We start from the raw sequence: 20523 nt of genomic DNA on the forward strand, positions 1-20523 counted from the left end.
AATTGAGAAGGTATGCAAATTTATGAACGAATTTGCTGTTTTAAAAACAATCTATATACTGTTGACCATTAATCTAAAACAATATGTTTTCCCCGTTTAACATGAAATGATCACGACTAAGTGTTTTATGTTTGACAACTTAATTAGATCTCTACTCAAAACTTTATCAATCTGTCTTTTCCAGAGAAAAAAAATAAAATAAAAAAGGAGGAATGCAAATAATATTATTCAAACTTTATAGGCAACAGCGTTTGAATAAAGAATGACGTATGACTAAAGTCTGGTACGTTACTACCGATGTAATCATGGTTTCATTACTGATCTGGTTTTTGAGCCACTGTCTTTTTAAACGGTTGAACCTGCGTGGAGACATTTTACCAAATAAATGGACATAAAACGTGGTGAAACAAAAAATGTCTGCTCACCTTTATTAGTGCAAGCGATCCACTGTAAAGGCGTCACATCGTAATTATGCTGGCCCACGGAAAAGGTAAATACACGCACCTTGGTGGGGGAGGCAGACAGAAAATAAATAGGATTCAGATAATTAAAAAAGCATCAGTTTCATGCACAGAAGATTGTATGGAAACTATCCTGTTAGCACTGACTGTTTTGTTGGGCCAGTTGTACTGTAGGAAGACATCCTGAGCTCTGTCCTCCCCTCCGTCAGTAAACAGCATAATTATTTTATTGCAGTTAGCCCGCGGGACATTTGTCTTCTGTAAAATACAGTAATATATATGCATGACAGGTCAATACAGGGGGACGAAGCATAGCCCGGCTGGAGCTCATTTTCTTCCTGGTAAAATAAATCACAGAGCAACTCACGTTAAGGAGCTGGTTAAAGGCGAAATGAAACCCAGACTTGTAGTCAGTGGTGCCCTTAGCCTGCATCTGCTGCACGGCCTCCTTGAAAATTTTCTTGTTTCGCACGTTAGCCTGGACTAGATGTTTGAAGCAAGGGACCACGGCCTCTGCCTTCTCATTGAACTGAAACACGGGAGGAGATAGTCTGCGGTCAAGTATAAAAGATGAGATATTAATGACTGATCAAGAGGCCGCAGGTCATGTTATACCAACCCTGGCTACGTTGACGTAGTCGTCATCGGATAAAGTGTCCAACATTTCCATCACTGACGCCTTGATCAGTTTGAGCGTGAGTCCACTGACGCTGCCACTCCTGATCAAACACAGAGGCGTACATACGTACATGAGTGGAGGCAGATGAACGCTTGTTAGTTTGGAGACTTGTAGTGGCAATTAAGCAGAATATGGTCAACTAATATGGTAAATAATGCATGGAACTGATACAGTTCACTTGAATTAGTACGTTTTCTAGTCAAAGACACTAATTTTAGGGATAGTTCAAAGATCTGCAATAGTGCTGTGAATTGAGCTTCTGATCTAGACTGTGTCCATCAGATTAAATTAAACAGGTTAGGGTGTTTTAGAAACAACCCAGGGACCACCAGGACCTACCATGAACTGCTTGCTGGAGAACCATTTTATCTTAATACGAGGCAATGATTAAACTGTTTCACTACAGTGACAATTAAAATGTTTGGAGGAGTCCCGGCGAGCCTCTCAAACCTAATAACACTGTGCTAACTGTGAAGCATGGTGCTGGTAGCGTTTTGCTGTGAGTCAGTTTTAGTGCCAGTTGAAAGGTGAATTGCATTAAAGTGGATGGAATATTGAAAATGGAGCACTGCTTCCAAATTCAAGGAGCTCCCTTCAAATCAGCAGCCAGGTGGTTGATACCCGGACACAAATGGGTGTTTGTCTTGTTCAGAAACACCCAACACAGCCACATTTACAGTAGTTATGACATCCTGGTATATACTGTGATCTACTGGATGGAAATTTAGTCTGATTAAGTCTTTGGAAACCAGAAAACAGCTTTCCAATCTCTGTCTGAAAAACATTTGAATTTAAAGATGAGATCATTTTAAAACTTAGATTCTTTATAGATGACCGTCCGGTCTTCTGAAACATCAATTATCCACAGCACAATATTTCCAAATACCCTTATGTAGTCTCCCAGAAACTCTTCCAACACATGACTTTGTACTCACACATCAACAAGGATGACCATGTCTTTGGGAGACGAGGCCCCCTGGATGTACCTATGACAAAGAAGGATGTAAGAATAATCTAAACATATATCTGCTTTATTTGTATTATAATCCTATATTTCCATGTGTTTTTACGCAATGTCCTGTACCAAGGCCTCCTCCGAACATCGTACAGGTCGATTTTATCAGGCGCTTTCCAGGGAGACGCTGCAACAAACAAAATAGCCCAGGCTCTTTATAGAACTTTGTGGTTGATGGATTCAAAAGAGTTAGTTCACATTTCACAGCAGCTGTTAAAGCCCCACCTGGATAGTAGCGGGTGACTCCCGTCGCGCTCCCAAACGCCTGCCACAGCAGCGACGGATCCTCCCTGCTGTTCTCCATAAACACTCTCTCCAGGGCCTGAGTCCAGTTCAGCTCATTCAGGATGTCTGGAGCTGAGGACAAAAGAGAAATCCTTCATGTAAAACATTCCCCAGGATTTGTGAACCATACACATTGCATGAATTTTGCATTTTTTAGCCTACATTTTATAAATATATAGTTAAAATAAAATGAAACATGAAAACACGATTTAACACATTTTGAAATATAAAAGAGTTGTGTTTTTTTTTCTTTTGTGCTTGTATTTGTTATAAATAATAAGCATACATGTAAAATACACAATTTTGGGGGCACAATGTACAGCATTTTACATGGACCACATAGCTTTTACATTATTTTATATAATCTAAATACGTAGTTAAATACAAAAATAAAATGGATGATAAATGTCCACTATCATATAATATAGTAAATGAAATTATAATTCCTTAAAAAACACAATTGTATTTTTTTAAGTCCTTGCAATAGATTATAAATGAGGAACAAACTTCTAATATGAGAAAAAAATATGACTATATATAAAGAGGTTACAAGCATAGCATTAAAGTAAGAATGAAATACATATTTTAAATATGTAAAAATCAGTGGTCTATTATTATGGAGTTGCTTTTTTTTCTCAAGAAATGAGGTGCAAAAAAAAAAGCAAAAAAAGAAGTTTATGAAAGTTTTGATTTAATTTGTGGATTTTGAAAATAACCCTTAGTGACCCTAATCAGACTTAAATCAACCCTTAAAGCTAACATGGTAAATTAATTATAAACCTTCATTGACAAAGAGTTGCCACATCTCTCTTGGAGGAAGGACCACTCAGCTTTACTGGTTAAAGAATGATGTCTACCATCAACATGTCTCACAAGAATATTACAATGACATAATGGGAGCACCACTCACCTCCTTTGTAAATATCTGTGGGGATCTGAACTGCTGTGTGTGAGAAGTTGACATTATTTTTGAAGTTTGGATCGTACACAAACTCCAGCTTGAGCTGGGAGGGGTTTTCCACCTCTGCCTCCCCATCCATGGAATACTGTCAAAACAATCAAATCACAAACTTTTATCTTTTGATTGTGATAACTTTTAACTGCTGTCTCGAGAGTTCGAAATACATCAAAAAGGTAAATATCTTTACACTTTGGAGTAAGAGAACCTAAAAAAATCTTAAAAGTATGAAATACACACAGTCGTCCTGCCACTGGTTTTAAAGCTGATTTTCTGAAACAAAGAGAAGAAAGTTCTTGCAAAACTGGGTTATGCACATTTGATCTGCAATGCCACTGTCTGGAAATCTCTCACAATAATAATTTTTTTATTGTTTTCCTGAAAAAAAAAGACTTTTTTTTTTAACAGGAACATGCTGAATGGATGCGTGGGCGCTTGTTAGCTGCGCAGGAAAAAAAAGGAGTGAGGATGTTTGCTACAAAGATCATCTATGCAGGAAACATGCTGTGACCAAGGATTATGAAATAACTGGAATATTGGATTTAAGGAAGGAACGCAAAGCTAAAACTTCCCTTCAATCCAACATTGGTTGTATTAGCTTGCAGTGACTTTTTGGAGGGTAGACCTTTCAAATGAGTGACGTTACGTTTTCCTCAGAAAAGTGTCTTAACAGCTACAGCACATGATTGGAGTGCAGTCAGGCCCTCAGTAGTATAATGTAGACCATTCCAGTAACATGCATTGATGGAGGAATGTGCTTACTCCTGTGCACAACAGAGTACTGTTGCTGGAACCGGGGCAGAAATTGCACCATCGATCCACTTCCAGACTTTTAGTATATCAAATGACAGTTTTTAGCACAAGCGAGCATTTGTGGTAAAGTACAGGGAGAGCGGGATCTCCACAGAGCAGGTTCAATTCCCTGGGTAAGGCGCTAGTTTGTTAGGTCTCCAACCTATTGCTCACAGGCACTAGCGCTTCTGACTTCCTCCTACTTAATGGGTAAATCCCTATCTAGATATTTACCATAAATGTAAAATTAAAATAAGATGTAAAATTTGAGCTGAAGGCTGTCATCACTACTTCTGTCTTGATTGGACTTTGTGTTATACACTTTGTCGTTCTGGATATGATGTGTTCTGCTTTTGGTGAATAGTATCAGATGCTTTGTGCTCCATTTTTACCCAATTTTCAAATGTTTTAACATATTTCTTAACTTTGGACGTGAAAGTTTAAAGGTATAGTGGACAATATTCTTTCGGCTTTGAGAACATGGGGGGGGGGGGGGGGGGGGTGGCGTTATTCTATCTATTGGTTGTCCCACATGACAATCTTTGTGACATGCTCATCCAATGCCAATATGCGTGCCCGTCCCTTGCTAGCTTCCTCTTGCTGTGCATGCACACTTCTAGTGTTTATGTATCCAGTGAGCTTCGATTTTAGCCTTTCATTGTAGCTCCACTGCTCTCACGGTATACTTTGAAAATGGCTTAGTGTCGCAAGAAGCAAACTGTATTAAAAGTTTATGAAAAGAAGAGGAAGTCCAGAGTGTATTTGAAAGACTCTTTCACACGGTGGCGGAAGAGCAGGTAGGGTGGTCTTGCACATGGAGAGCTATTAAAAAAGTGACTTGGGCATTTCTTACCTACATTTCTGAAAAATAGTCCACTATACCTTTAATTTAATCAAACTTCAACTACAAGCTTGAACACAACTGAAAAGGAAAAGCTGTACAACTTGTGATGTATGCCCCTTGAACCTTGTCAGCTTGACTAAATTTGTTTGTCCAGCACTTACATATTCCAAATCAGCTTTGGAGTCATAGTAGGCCATGTCAAGCTCCTGCAGGAAAGCAGATGGAAAGATTTGATGAAGACTGTGAAACGTTATGAGGATGAGCAGTCACATGTACGCACATGTCAAATGAGCGTCTGGACTCACCGAAAGAGGTAGATTTATTTTATTATTCAATGGTTATTTATATCAAACTCAAAAGTTGCATGTTAATGCAATTTCAAAAAAGTTAATATTGTAGACCAAGATAACTGCAGCATAAACTGATGGATTTAATTATTATTGTACCCAAATCCCCTTTTCTCTGTGTCCTTTCTAATACTGTCATTCAGGTGGACTGAGTGTACTTTTAAAAACAATGCAGGGAAAACCTCACATTGAATGAGCTTCGTTAGCCCAGAGTTATAATATAGTTACATAGTAACTATATGCTCCTATATGTAATATAGGATCATAAGATAAAAGATCATATATGATATTCGAGGTACTATATGTAACCACAGTTACATATAGTTACAGATATTTATGTAGTTACATAAATAACTATATGCAACTTTAGCTACATATAGTTACATGTAGTTACATAGTTATATACTGTATATGCAACTATAACTACATGTAACTGAAGTTACATATAGTTACATGTAGTTACATAGTTATATATATGTAACTTTAGCTACATATAACTGAAGTTACATAAAGTTACATGTAGTTACATAGTTATATATGTGATAATATGTAACTATTGTTGCATACAGTTAAATGCAGATACACTGCTACATATGTAACAATATGTAACTGTTCCATATAGTTACATTTTTAGATTATGTAACTATTTGTCACATATGATTACATATATGTACCTATAGTTAAATATAGTTACATGTAGTTACATATGTAACTGTTATAAACAGGTGAGAGACTTCTGTGTGTATTAGTACGGGACTCAAGTCCTCATGTAAATCATTTACAAAAGTGTCCTAAATAACTAACACTGTACTTTGCTTTTAAAATATTCACCAAACAGTAGAATATACTTGAGCTTAGTGGGCCCATTTCTTACCAAATTCATTTAGTTGATTTTGTTAACAAGATACCACAAACCAATCGGTTCATCCACAAACCTCTTCTATCCTTCTCACTGTTCGGGTCACTAAATATTACCAAAGGCAATTTAGATAATTCCAACATTATGCTTTAAACATTTTTCATCCTAACAATTAAAATTCACAGAATTATTCAGATTCTAAATTAGGGAATACAAGTGGCTGATCTGTTTGTAAAGCTGTAACTACCAAATGCCTTTTATTGTTCAGCACAGTTTTTCTTTTTTTCTTTTTTTTCCCTCAAAACTGTCAAATTATGATTCAGTGGACAGGCTGTGTGGACCATCACCATCTGTTAGTCTGAGTTTCTGGAGAGGCACGACATGCTTCAGCATCTACTCAGGGGTGTTCCTATTTTTGGCCTTTTTCTGATTACCAAACAGTATCTGTCTGGTCCAAACCTAAGCCTGTATTACAACGCTTTCAAGCACAACAGCTCTCCCAGGCTGCCATCCTCATGTAAAGACAAAAACAAAAGGGAAAATTACCCCAAATTATCCTTTGACATACATTTTGCTGTTTTTTTATCCATTAATATGACATTTTTCACAACGCTACTACCACCACGATTTCTATCTAGTGTTACCAGGGTATAACATGAGGATCTCACGCCGACCCATGGCTTTTCGAGACTGACAAAAACCACAAGTTAGGCCTGCCTGATATTAGGAAAACATGTAATATACCATGCTGTTGGTGAATGTTGCACCATGACTGACAATAAATAAGTAAACACAGTTTATGTCTTTCCTTTTTGTTCATTGCAACCATAGGCCCATAAAGCGAGTATGCTGTCTAGGTGATGTGTCAAAAATATTTATTACTTCCATCTTAGCACTGAGGTTTGTTTTTTATAAGTTGCTTCTTACCTATGCCTGATGTTCGGGCATCAAAGCAACTTAGTTTTTTTAATTACTTTACCAGCTCTTTGTCTCCGAAAACCTTTTTATGCCGCATTAAAGTTTCCCCAGATCTACAACAGACAGAGGACCTGAAGCCTTGGTTAATTAGCTATCGCTTATTGCTGTCCAATCAGTTCCTTGCAATATGTATACAACGATAATGTGATGACGATAAATTTACAACATGTTATTCAGCCCTGGTACAGTAAATCGTCACCATCCATCCATCCATCCATCCATCCATCCATCCATCCATCCATCCATCCATCCATCCATCCATCCACTGTCTGAGTTTTCATTCTTGGTCTCAGTCTGTAATATCCCACGGGGGGCCAGAAAAAGAAATAGACCCTCCAGTGGTCTCCGACGACAAGCATGTCCAGCCAATAAAAAGGAGCAGCAGTTCTTCCCTGAGCCTCCCCTGACCGAGGGAGGTCCTCACTCTATTTCTAAGGATGAGCCCAGCTGTCTTAAGGAGGAAGCTCATTTCAGCCACAACCTTGTTTTTTCTTTTTCCACTTATAATTAATTTCTCACAATTATTGAATATAGATTGAGCAAGAGACAAGAAGCTTTGCCATATATTTTGAAACCAATCAAAAATCGAACTTGCATGCAATTAAAACAGCATCTTTAAATTTAAAAACTGTACATCCATTCTTACCTTGAGTCCATCTTGCCATAGATGTTCCCGTTGGAGTCGCTCGGCCTCACTGGCTAAACGCTATAGGTTTCAGACAGAGAAGTACCACATTACAATGGTATGTAAAGCAAAATGTCTAACTTAGCTCAAAGAGGAATCTCAGTAGTGCTATTGTACCAGGCTTAGCCTTGATGGTATTGTTTTTACTAAATAGGAAACATCTAGTTGTATTTTTAAAAAAGCTGGTAAGGAAAGCCTTTTATGTTCCTTTAACGTCGTAACTTTATTTCAGAGAATTGATTTTGATTTGTATTTTACCTGAATAGTCTAAAATGTAAAAATGAATTGAATCAGTGAATAAATAAATCATCAAATTTATTATCTCAGAAATTGGATTTTTAAAAGCAGGAACTGTTGCATTTATGTTCTTAAACTTGCTTCTTAACGTAGGAGATCTAGTCCCCGACATATTAAACAGGTAAAACTTAGTTATTTTGCACAATACAGTTTGCTTGACATCCTTACATCAAGTGCTTTGCGCTTCTTTGCCAGGAGTTTTTCTATATCCGAGGCCACTTTTTCCACGATCCTACGAGGCTGATTCTTCACCAGACTGAATTGTCTCCTTTCTTCATTGTATATCTGCACATAATAATATGAAACACAACATCAGCAACCAGTCAGAGTTATTCTGGGGAGTGGATTTCTGCCAAAGTAATGCATTTTCTGTAGAAAGCGAGCGATTCATAACTCTCTCTCTGCAGAATTCGAGAAGCTATTTTAGAAAATTCTTATTTCCCATCTGTATTCTGTGAACAACACAAACAAACATTGGCTTCAATTTCCATGAAGAATTAGTCTATAATGCATTAGATTAGTGGTTTTGAAACAAAAGCCACATTTCTTCTGAGGGGAGTACCGAACATCACAGGGAGTGCGCAAAAATATCCCTGCAAAGTTGGTAAAGTTGTGGTTCTTCGTGTACAAATGACCACCAAAAAGCATAATTAAGAATTAATGCACCATAAACAGATGCAGAAACAGAAGCAAACAGACACTAATGCTTCAGTTGTTGTTGAATCTTTTTGTCAGATGTTTCTAGGGTAGACAGAGGTTGAATAATAAATATTTCAGAGGGTTTTTAAACAGGCTTTTATTGGGAAATGCATCAAGCTTCAGCAAAGCATCGACATTTACAGCATTGACCTATCTTTTAAGATTTCTGCAGTTCTGCCCGTCATAATGGATGTCAGCTTCTGACCCAAACCTGACTGCTGGTGACCCAGTCTTCTTATTAGAGCTTGGTGGTGTCACGTATTGTCCACTTGATGTTGAATAATTCACCTATCCACATAAGAGCCACTTATAATCTTTTTAAGCTGTTTTTAAACACCCACCTCTGCTCATAGGCTTTTGAATTGAATAGAGTAGGCTTTTTGCAGCTACATTCCTGACAAATGATAAATACTTAGATTTATAATGTTTCTCTTTTGTCTTCTACTTTTTACTCAGAGCCTTCCAACAAAATTTGTATTTGTTCAAACGTATGTTGTGAATGTGCAGTTGAATGACAATAAAGTCTGTCTATGTCTTTGTTTCATTTCTTTTTCAACTAAAAAGGATTTTATTCATGTCTCGTGTTTGTCATTTTTTCTTTTCACCTACTCCTATCGCTTATATTGTATGTCTATAAATACATTTTTCAGGATTGATCACAGGTTCTCAAAATGGTTAGGATCTGTAGAGAATGTGTCATGGACCCAAAGTTTCAGTGATTTGACACCTAAACCAGTTAGTTATGGCTTTTGTCTTGTGACATCATGACCCAATTTGCTCGGAAATAAAACTGTTTATCACCAAATTGCTCCTAAATCATTAGAAAATGTTGCTCCTGGAAGATATTTTGATCCTACTCTTTATTCATAGGAAAATATGAGCAATCCCACCCCCATGGATTGACAATCCCACACATGAACGGTCGCAGGAGTCTGCAGGGGGCGTCTTCTTTCTCCCAGTCCTCTACAGTCCAATCCTGGTACTTTGTGCAAAATATCAGCAGAACATCTTTGATGTTTCTCTTGGAGAAAAGTAGCTTCTTTGCCGCTCTTTTTGACAACAGGCCAGCGCTCTAAAGTCTTGCGCTCACCATTCGTGCAGAAAAACCCACATATTCCAGCTGCCATTCCTGAGGCAGCTCTGCAATGGTGGCATCATCATCCATTGATTGGCTCCTCTTTCAGATGCGGTTCTGGTTCTTGCTGGACTTTTTAAAGCACCCTGAAGCTTCCTTTACAACTGAACTTCTTTCCCTGAAGTTTTGTAGCTTTGATAGATGGCTGATTTGGGCAGTGGTGGACAGGGGTGACCAGATAATGAGATATGACTTGTCAGTCAACATGTTAACTCTTGCATTTACGTATGTTCAGTCAGTTTGGAGTCGGCACCCCCATATGTTCAGTAAGTGTCCCCTGTTTGCTGCCGGGAACAGGGAGACCAGAGTACGTGTTATGTGTGAAGCTGCACAGTATTTCATAGCCCCCACCCCTCTGAACCCCACATAATTATTTGCATTTTAATTGGTTTAGGGGGGCAGCAGAAGAAGGAGACTGCCTTAAGCGTCATTCACCCTGGATTTGGATATCTTACTAACGGTAATATACTTGCCTCTGAAGTTTATTGTTTTGATGCACATGAGCTTGTAAAACAGTATCAAATCTTTTGGCAACAACTGATGCCTTTTGAAGAAAATAAGAAATAAAAAGTCCTATCTTCACTTAACATTTGTTCCCCACAATGGCCAGCAAGCAGGTGTAGAATCCTAGATCAAACATTATGACTATATATATATATATATATATATATATATATATATATATATATACATACATATGTGTATTCAGGTCTGCGACTGCTCAGCTCTTTTGTTTAGAGGCATAATGTCTTCTGAGGTAAGAAAGCTATAACTATTGAAGTTAGCCCGTGTTCTATCACTAATGCAGCTAAGAGAGACAACTGCAGTAAATAGAGGATAAGTAATTTTACACGTCAGGCAAGTGTAAGGGCATGTATGGGAAATAAAACAAATAATACTTAACTTTAAACTTGCACTATGCCCCTTCAAACATTATGACTGTATACATATATATATATATATATATATATATATATATATATATATATATATATATATATATATATATATATATATATATATATATATATATATATATATATACACATATATAAATTCAAATGGAGATCCACAACAAGGTCTGCATCAGATATCTCAGCCTGGTGGTTTTATGTGGGGATCTTTATGAGTCAATTTGAGGCGCACTAATTAAGTCTCAGATTGCAGATACTGTGGAGTGGCTTCTTTATCAGGAACCTGTAATGATTTGGCTTTTATCTTTAAAGCCTTAAGATCTGTTGAGAGGATGTCCCTGCTCCTCCTCAAAGGATAAACAATACGCTGCCCGACCAAAGCAACCCACAAACAGCGCCTTGTCAGAGACCTCAGCAGTTTTTCGCAAGACGACAAAAAATTGTATCATGGCAGACATCTCATCATCGGAGATCTGAACAACCAAAGTGGCAGGTTTCTCCTAAAAAGAAGAATGCTTCCAATAACTCATGAGGTATTCTTCTGATGTCTCTCTTAGGCAAAAAAGAGTGGAATTTTTTTTTGTATAACAATAAAAAGGGTTTGAAGGAAATAAAAATTGAACGGCCAACATTATTACATACATTCTATAAGTAACCTTAGTGCATTTTCAAAGCCAGTTTACAATGATGCAATGTTCTGCCTCTTGTTTTAGATTGTTTTGAGTGCAATAATTAAATGTGGAAGGTTTTGTAGCACCTTACAAAAGCCTTATGTGTTATGTGTGTGTTTTGCTGAAATACAAATATGACCTACACAGATATTTACCCAAACCCCAAAATTAGAACCATTCTGACTGTAGAACAAGCTGTAGTTCTCTCGAATTTGCTGAAGCAAAGCCTTTTTTAATGTCTGAGCACGATAGTTGTTATATTTCGGTGTTCAAATCCAAGTCCTTCTATAGCTTTTTTTCATTTAAACATCTTCACACACATTGTAAGTTATATTGTGAAATAGTTTTGAGTGAATAAATAAACATACTAAGATTTTATCCATCTGCACAAAATCAGACTATTGCAAGAAAAAAAAATCTGTCTGTTTAGGAATGCACAATTCTTTTTGTAGAATGATAAATCTGTATCTGCGGGATAAAATTTCATCATCCTTTGAAGTTATCATTAAAAAATATACTCCTCTCAATCCCCAGAAGCATTCAGTTTTTCAAAAGAAATCTTCAAATATTAATGCGTAATCTTCTTTTATTTATCTATTAACAAAGAAAATCATTTAATTATAGGTAAACATCAAAAATTATCCTTAATAATTGGGCATCTCACAGCTACAGACACTGGTCAGTGGCTACAAGATGTCTCATTGCTAACTTTGGATTTCCAGCTGGATTCAAGTCACCCCACAGAATTTCAATGAGATCAAGATCTGGGCTTTGGTTCGACCCAGGACCTCCCATTTCTTAATTCTCATCCAGTTCTTGATTGGTTTCCTGGTCATGTTTCAGGGTCCAGAACTGCTTGAGCTTTAGTTTATTTTTATTTTTAACAGATGGTCTCACATTTTCCTCAATCCCATTCTGATGAACATAAGAATTCATGGAGGATGGTGATCCTATGATGATCCTATGATACCACCTCCAAGCTTCACCGTTGATTTAGGCCGATAACCCTCGGATGCTGCATTGAGTTCACACTAAACATGTTCTTTGCTTTGGTTTCCAGATAATTCACTGTTAGATTCATCTGTCCAAAGAACATTATTTCATAAGTTCTGGTCTTTCTCTATGTCTCTCTGGCAAACATTGGTCCAGCCTTCATGTTTTTCTTAGAAAGCAAAACTTTCACCTCTCATTAAAGCTAAATGTTGTGCTGGCTCTCTCAGATTGTACAGGCAAGTACTTTATATCAACAGCGATGAGAGCCTGCTGTAGCTCCCATCATGACATTTTAAGGTTTTTAGAGATTGCCTTGATAATTTTGCAGTTTGTTTTTTGGATGAAGTGACCCTTTTATCAGTTTCTTTGTCCAATTGCCAGGTTCCTTTTAAGTCCTGATGCTGTTAGTCTACTTATGTTCTCCAGCAAACCTCTGAAGCCTTAGCAAAGCAGCTGCATTCATACTGACATGAAATTACACACGGGTGGACTCTAATAGTCACTAGTTAATTAACAAATGGCTACCCTTGATTCTATGTAGAGGTGTAAAGAGGCTGAAAACACCAAGCCTGGCCAGCCAGACCGACTTATACAGTACGCATCAGTCTGGAAAGGAGCTGGTAGAACCCGATTTCAAAGGCGGGCCTAACAGGGTCAGTGTCATCAGGTTAGAACCAATCGGATAACTACGAATGTGATGCAAAAAACTCTAAGCGACATGTTCTGTTTTTCCAATATGTAGTCCGTGAAATGTTTCATGCCATCGAGCAAACCCTCCAGTGAACAATTCTTTGCCACTTTTGTCTAAAAAAAATCAGAGGATACAAGGCTTGTATTTTGTTAATCTTCCAAGGCACCAAGCAACAAAAATCTCTGTACGTATCTTGACTGTTACGGTTACAGAAAAGCACTGCTGCATTATGGGTAATTCTGCCGCTAAGAGTGACGCATAGTAAAGTCCTGCCTCCTGCACTCTGATTGGTCCGGTCTGTTTTGGGTCGGAGGAAACGGAGCCTTCAGACTGACTTACGCCCCGTGTAATCCAGTCTGGCTGGCCAGGATAGAAAACACTTTAACACCAAACATTTTTCATTTCTAAAACCATCTCCTTTTCCTTTCTCTTCATAATTATGTGTTCCCTTGTGTTTATCTAGCACATACAATGTCAATCAACTACGCTTAGCTCTCAGTGGTTTAGTCTTTTAATGCACTATAGGTTACTAATCCATCTAAAGCCACACATTCAAACTTTACCCATCTGAAAATTTGTTTGCATGCCCTTCTTAGATTACACTATGAAATAGATTTAGATGATCTAAAGTATGGCCCAAATATCTCCACAAAGTATTATTCATGATTTCTTCCAGGTAAGAGGATTTTATGAGTGACCAGAAGACATGTAGGAATTACGGACATCTTTTTTTCCTTCTAGTTTTTTTTATACACGTATAAAATATTCAAAGTTTGAATGAATAATTTATTAACTGCAGAAACCAACGGACACAGAAAAGACATAGATATATTTAAAAATATATTTGTATAGTTCCATTAAATACTTATTCCTGATGTATAAATCATTAGGAACAGTTATGTAGTGCAAATAAGCTTCTTTTTTTCCCTTTGTTATCAGCAATTAATATTAATTGTACCAATATTATTGTAGTAATGCTCTTTAAAGACATCTCACAAAGATGCACTCTTTCTCTGGAAAAACTACACTAAAATACTTTCACCTCGTGATATTTGAGAAAAAGACAGGATGTTTCCAGCATCTACCGGCATGGATTTGAGGTCGTCAGACTCTCAACCTCACGATGAAAAGTGTCAGAGAGAAGATGAGAGTCTGTGGTGCAGGAAGAGAGTGTGAGGAGAGGAGCGTATAGACGGATTACACACAGATTGGGGAAGTTTTGTCCCAGTGAAAGAATCTCTTATACGAACAGAAAGACATTCCTCAAGTATCAGTGCTGACCAGACGCTCCGCTGGCCCATGAAACAAAGATGGGGACATGCAGTAATGAACAGGGAGTTTCTGTGAACTGTGTGCCATCTGTGGAGAGCTCGTATCTGTGGAGAATATATTAATGGAGAGGACGGATGCGACAGAAAAAAAAATAAGGATGATGGTAACAAGTGAGTCAGTTCCATAACCTCAATAGTTGCATGAAATATTTACACTTGAATAGTTTTAAAATAAGAAAATGTAACTTTTTAGAGCAGTGACGCTTATATAGTATATATATATTTACTTTTTTATTTTCTTGACACCCTGCAGAAGGCTGCTACAACACAAGGCGGTAAATGTTGCCAAAACCAGAATACACATACAAAGATTAATTCTGTAAAAGTCTATATAAGTATAAACAAACCTAGGCTCTCATTTATAAACCTCTCATTTATACGCACTTTTCAGGCTCCATTTTGTGCGTGTGTCACTTTCCACACAAAAGTTGAGATCTAATAAATAAAAAATAAATTGACTGGAAAATGTGCGGTCCTCATGGTAACTTTGACCCAGTCGTACATTCATTTTGGAGACAAGGGAAATTGGTGATGCAGATGGTAAAGTGGTAAACTGCAGCCAGATTGCATGCTGGTTCCTCTGAAACATTCAATTTGACTCCATATCAGATGTTAATCATGGATCAACTTCAACATAAGCATTTAAAACCACAGTTTTATTCATTCTTGCGCTGGTGACACTTAACTATGCAATAAGGACCTTTCAAATAAATAAAAAAATGCCTATAAGCCATCTTAAATCTTAAGTAAAAGTCAGCACAACAGCTAATTGGGGTTTTCTACCATCGCATTCTTCTCCCTGATAATAACCAGGGTGACGTATATCACAGATTAACAGATTATTGTGACAAGGTGTGCAGCAATTACTTTAATTGCTGTAAATGACAAATACACTTGTGCGTAATGCTGCATAGTGGGTGTACTGGCACTGCTGGAGGACCTTTCAGTCAGATATAGGAGAATTAGGAATTAGGTTTCAGGGATGAAATATTTCCTGGCCAATGATTATGACTGGCCAAGATGCCGCTTCAGACTCTGAGCATTGCATTCTGCTATAATTTATAAGGGAAAATGGCTACACCTCCCTCCCAGGAGCTGACAGGCCACTCTCCAGCCCCCAGAGCACAGAGAAGGTGTGCTTACCGCTGACACCCATGCAGCGCTCAGTGTCCATCGGCTTCCTAAAATGCTTTTTGCAGCGTTTTTTTGCAGGAGGAATGAGAGGGGGAAACCTCTGAATGTCGATCTGGATGCACAGCTTCAGCGGAATTTCATCACGGAGCACGGCTGTCATCCGATGTTTAAAACAGCGAACAGGTTTAATTTTTAACAAGTTCTATTAATGTAGACAACAACTCTCTTTTTGTGTCTCTGCTCTGTCTTCTGTAACCCCCAGTCGGTCGAGGCAGATGACCATTCATACTGAGCCCAGTTCTGCTGGAGGTTTTCCTTCCCGTTAATGGGGTGTTTTTCTTTCTACTGTCGCTTCATGCTTGCTCAGTATGAGGGATTGCTGCAAAGCCATGGATAATGCAGACGACTCTCCCTGTAGCTCTACGCTTCTCCAGGAGTGAATGCTGCTTGTCGGGACTTTGAAGCAATCAACTGGTTTCCTTATATAGGACATTTTTGACCAATCTGTATAATCTGACCCAATCTGTATAATATGATTGAATTTGACTTTTAAAGTGCCTTGAGATGACATGTTTCATGAATTGGCGCTATATAAATAAGATTAAATTGAATTGAATTGAGCTGTGACCTATAAAGGAAAATTGCATGCTGGTGTGCATGTGCATGATTTTCTAAATCAGATTTCATTTTTTGCCATATATAAGTTTTTTAAATTAGAACCGAGGCTTTTACCAGGTTTGGGAATAAATTAAATCTAACATGAAGTGTGTAACACCACATGCAACAAATTCTACATTTGCAATAATTACTAAACAGATGTAAATGAAGTAAAACCCCAAAAACCCAAGATATCTATAAGATATGATCAAATCTTGGAATTTAAAGGGATGTACTTTTTTACTAAGACTGGAAAAAGGTCGTACTTCTTCAGACATTTAATTTTGTTGACAAAAAGGGTAAAAAAAGGCATTTCATGATGATGCTAAGATGATCTTTCTGCTGCAAAGACACTTTCCGACCAAAAAAACAAGAATTTTCTATACTGTAATATGTACTGTAAAACATACAGACTCCATAATGTAACATTAACCAACCAACCATGGAGTAGTTGGTCCAACAGCTTTCAAAATATTTTAGGAGATCAAGGTAGGTGTGAATTTGGGCCACAAGAAGTATTTTGGTTCATAATCAATTATGTTATCTGCATCTCTGCAGCATAAATAACTTGTAAATCTTTTGGTTCATAAATAAAGTATTTAATGATTGATTCTAATTTACAAGCTTCCAATAGAAACAAACACTTAAGCCAACAGTCACTGCCAGAGAGAAGAAAGGGCTCAGCATCAGTGACAGAAAGAAAAAAAACAACAACTTCCTGATAATGAAAATCCACAAATATACCTGAAATTACTCCAGTGAGCCATTAATCCTGCATTTCTGAGTATCAATTACAGTCAGAGCGGGAATTTAGGATACCTGCATCAGCATTTGGCAGGAGTTACCAAGCCAGCCAACATGGCTAGAGAAATGTGTTTAAATTGTTTCTCTCTCTATTACACGCCTCTTTTGATGTTATTTTAACTCCTCCTGAACATTTTTACTGCTTGGATTGAAGAGCAAATGTTTTAAATATAGTTTCAGGGGGAATTTTTTTTTAATCATCTTCCAATGCCTTTAGCTCAATTTCAGAGTAGCAGTTTAACATGCTGTAGGTTCCGTATAGTGAAGGAGTGGGTGGTTCAAACACTGCATTAGCCATTTTATTCCTGGTGATCCTGGTGCGTTTTTTTTTTTATTATTATTATTTTCCAGCGGAAACACATCACAGGCCATGCAAAGCAATTCCTTTAACGTGTCCAGCGTAATTCAGATGCAAGCGGAGATTAATGAGGACTTAATGAAGAAGCGAGTGTCACATCAAGGCTTTACTGCGGGCTGACCATCTGCTCTGCAGTGACACAAACAAAAAAGACACGTGCCGATGCTCTCTGCTGAGGCAACGCCCCCACACATCTCTCCAGAGCATGGCTCTCTGGCCTCCAGCATATGATCTCTGATTCTTTTTGCTGGCATTCCCATTTTACTCCCCACTGTCAAGTGAAACACGGTGCATGTAGAACTTTTGCACCAGGTGGGATTTCATCTGCAGTTTTAAGGTTCAAAAATAGGTGAAGCTTTCTTTGCACACCTTGTACCTCTTTCTGGCCACTTATTTTATATCCCAAATCTGTTGTTTTAACTATGAATCATAAAAACAGATTACATTATATTTGTATTAATCTTTATACTTTGCTTGATCGTCAACTAAAGCAAAACTGACTCGAAGACGAATGTTATTCGTATTAAGACCTACTTAATATGCAGGTACACAAAGGAATATATAATTATATTATACAGTACATTGCCTCTTTTAAAATATGCATAAAATGGGATGATGGATGTGGTGTCAACAAGAAGCCTTCATAACTTCAGAGTAAAAGTAGCAATAAAACTAATGAAAAACGGAATAAATGCATTTGAAAAAATAATCATGTGCAACGAGGCTTTTAAGATATGATAATTATCCAAAGACGTTAATGTACAAGTGGCTCTCACCATTCACATAATGCTTACCACACTTAAAGGTTCATTACTTTGAGGAAGACGTGGAACGTCTAGCTTAGGACATTTAAGTGCTTTAGTATATAAACAGAACCCTTGCGTACGTCTTAAATTACCATTATCACTCTATCCTTCCCTGGCATGTCTTTTTGATCAGCCCCTGGTTTTAAAGCACCGTAGCTTCTAAAAAGGCCCAATCTGCCCCAAAGGCAAAAGCGAGTTTAATATATTTTTTTTCTTTGTTAGAGATGTATTAAATTTTTACTGGGTAAACAATAAGCTAATAGGCTAGAGTTTTTTTACAGCCCTTTTACACTCAAGCTGTAAATGTAGTTCCCTATGTGTTTGGGAGGTTGTGGTAACATGAAATGTCTGGAGCTTAATCAAAGAGGAGTTGATGACTTTTTACTTTATTTTGCGAAAAATAATCAAGAGGTATCTTGGTGTCTTGTACACAAGTGGTGGTAAAATTAAACGGAAGATGGACAGATGGATTTGGGCTTTGTCTGTGGTAATGTCGGCTCCGCTCCGGTCTGCTGTGGTGAAGAAAGAGCTGAGCCAAAAAGCAAAGCTCTTAAGCTATGGTCATGAGGTATGAATCGTGACTGAAAGAACAAGATCCCGGATGCAAGCAGTCGAAATAAGCTTCCTTTGGATAGTAGGGGTAGGGTGAGGAGCTCCGTTATCGGGGGAGCTCAAAGTAGAGCCACTGCTTTTCATCATGAAAGGAGTCAGGGAGAGTAGTGCATACTGATTTCCATGTCCAAGAGACATGAGCATGGCGTGTTTGCTGCATTTTATAGGAGAGCATCCATTGTGTGTTTTACCTGCTTGGTAAGGCCCTTTTTTGTTGCATCCAGAGTAGAGGCAGGAACCTGTGTTCCTAACAGTTGCCAGAGCCAAAAACGTTATAGTAAATTAAGCTACTAAGTATGTTGTAACCCCATTACGAACATGATGAGATTGCAAACCTGGCATCAGGCCAGTGAGGCAACTACTGCTTCAGATTGTGACGACCAAACCATCCAGCTGGGATATACATCATGGATAAGCTATCAAAGCTATTATTTAGAATCTAAATATTCTCCCACCATTATATTGAGCAACCACGCTATCATAACAGATGCTTTATGTGCAAAAAACAATTAAGAAACTCCTGCTGCACACGTAATGAGGTTTCACTGCATTCCCGATGCACCCCAGAAGACCTCTTCAGGGCCCTTCAGAGACCATCCAACCTGGGTGATTTTTCATGTTGTGGGGTGGTTTTAAAAATACCTGTATGAAGAGGGGGGGGGGGGGGGGGTTGCTGCTTATTTTTTAACACCAATTTGAAAAGGTCTTTTCATGAGGTACTGAAGCTGTTTAATTTCCAGGAAACGCCTTGTCGCAGACACTGTTAAAAGCTGAAATGGGAGTTAATTTAAAGGACGTGAAGGTTTCGGAATTAGGTTACGATAAAATAATGTCAACATGCATCGAATGCAGATGTTAGAGAGTAAAAACTTCTAAAGGGAGCTTGCAGAAGAAAGAAATGTCTGAATTACTATTTATGACTTTGGGAGTTAATAAGCTCAAAACGTCATGAAGGATAATGCCAGATGGTCTAAATCTAACCACTGTAAGCGCGTTTCCACGCATCTCTGTAGCGTTGCAGAAATGTGTGCAAGTAGGATAATTACTGAAGACAATAAACACGATGTCAGCAAGATTTGGCGGTAACGCCTAAAAAACGAAGCATTTATTCTGAAAACAGCAGTATATATGTGTGTATATATATATATATATATATATATGTATATATATATATATATATATATACACAGACAGACAGACAGACAGACAGACAGACAGACAGACAGACAGACAGACAGATAGATAGATAGATAGATAGATAGATAGATAGATAGATAGATAGATAGATAGATAGATAGATAGATAGATAGATAGATAGATAGATAGATAGATAGATAGATAGATAGATAGATAGATAGATAGATAGATTCTACCCTAAATTAAAAATAGTTGGTGCGATAATTTGTGGCTCTCTAAAATGTCTTAGCAAAAAAGAAAAAAAATAGATTTAAAATATAAATAAATAAGAATGTAATTGCTTTCTTGTTTTTAATGTAGCTATTTAGCTGCAGCTCTGGA

General features: G+C 37.6%; 1 pseudogene; it reads right to left on the reverse strand.

The window, feature by feature from the left end:
• The window catches only part of LOC118558421, a 46442-nt pseudogene that overhangs the window by 13699 nt on the left and 12220 nt on the right, over positions 1-20523 (reverse strand).

This window comes from Fundulus heteroclitus, unplaced genomic scaffold (assembly GCF_011125445.2).
Source record: "Fundulus heteroclitus isolate FHET01 unplaced genomic scaffold, MU-UCD_Fhet_4.1 scaffold_128, whole genome shotgun sequence".
NCBI lineage: Eukaryota > Metazoa > Chordata > Actinopteri > Cyprinodontiformes > Fundulidae > Fundulus > Fundulus heteroclitus.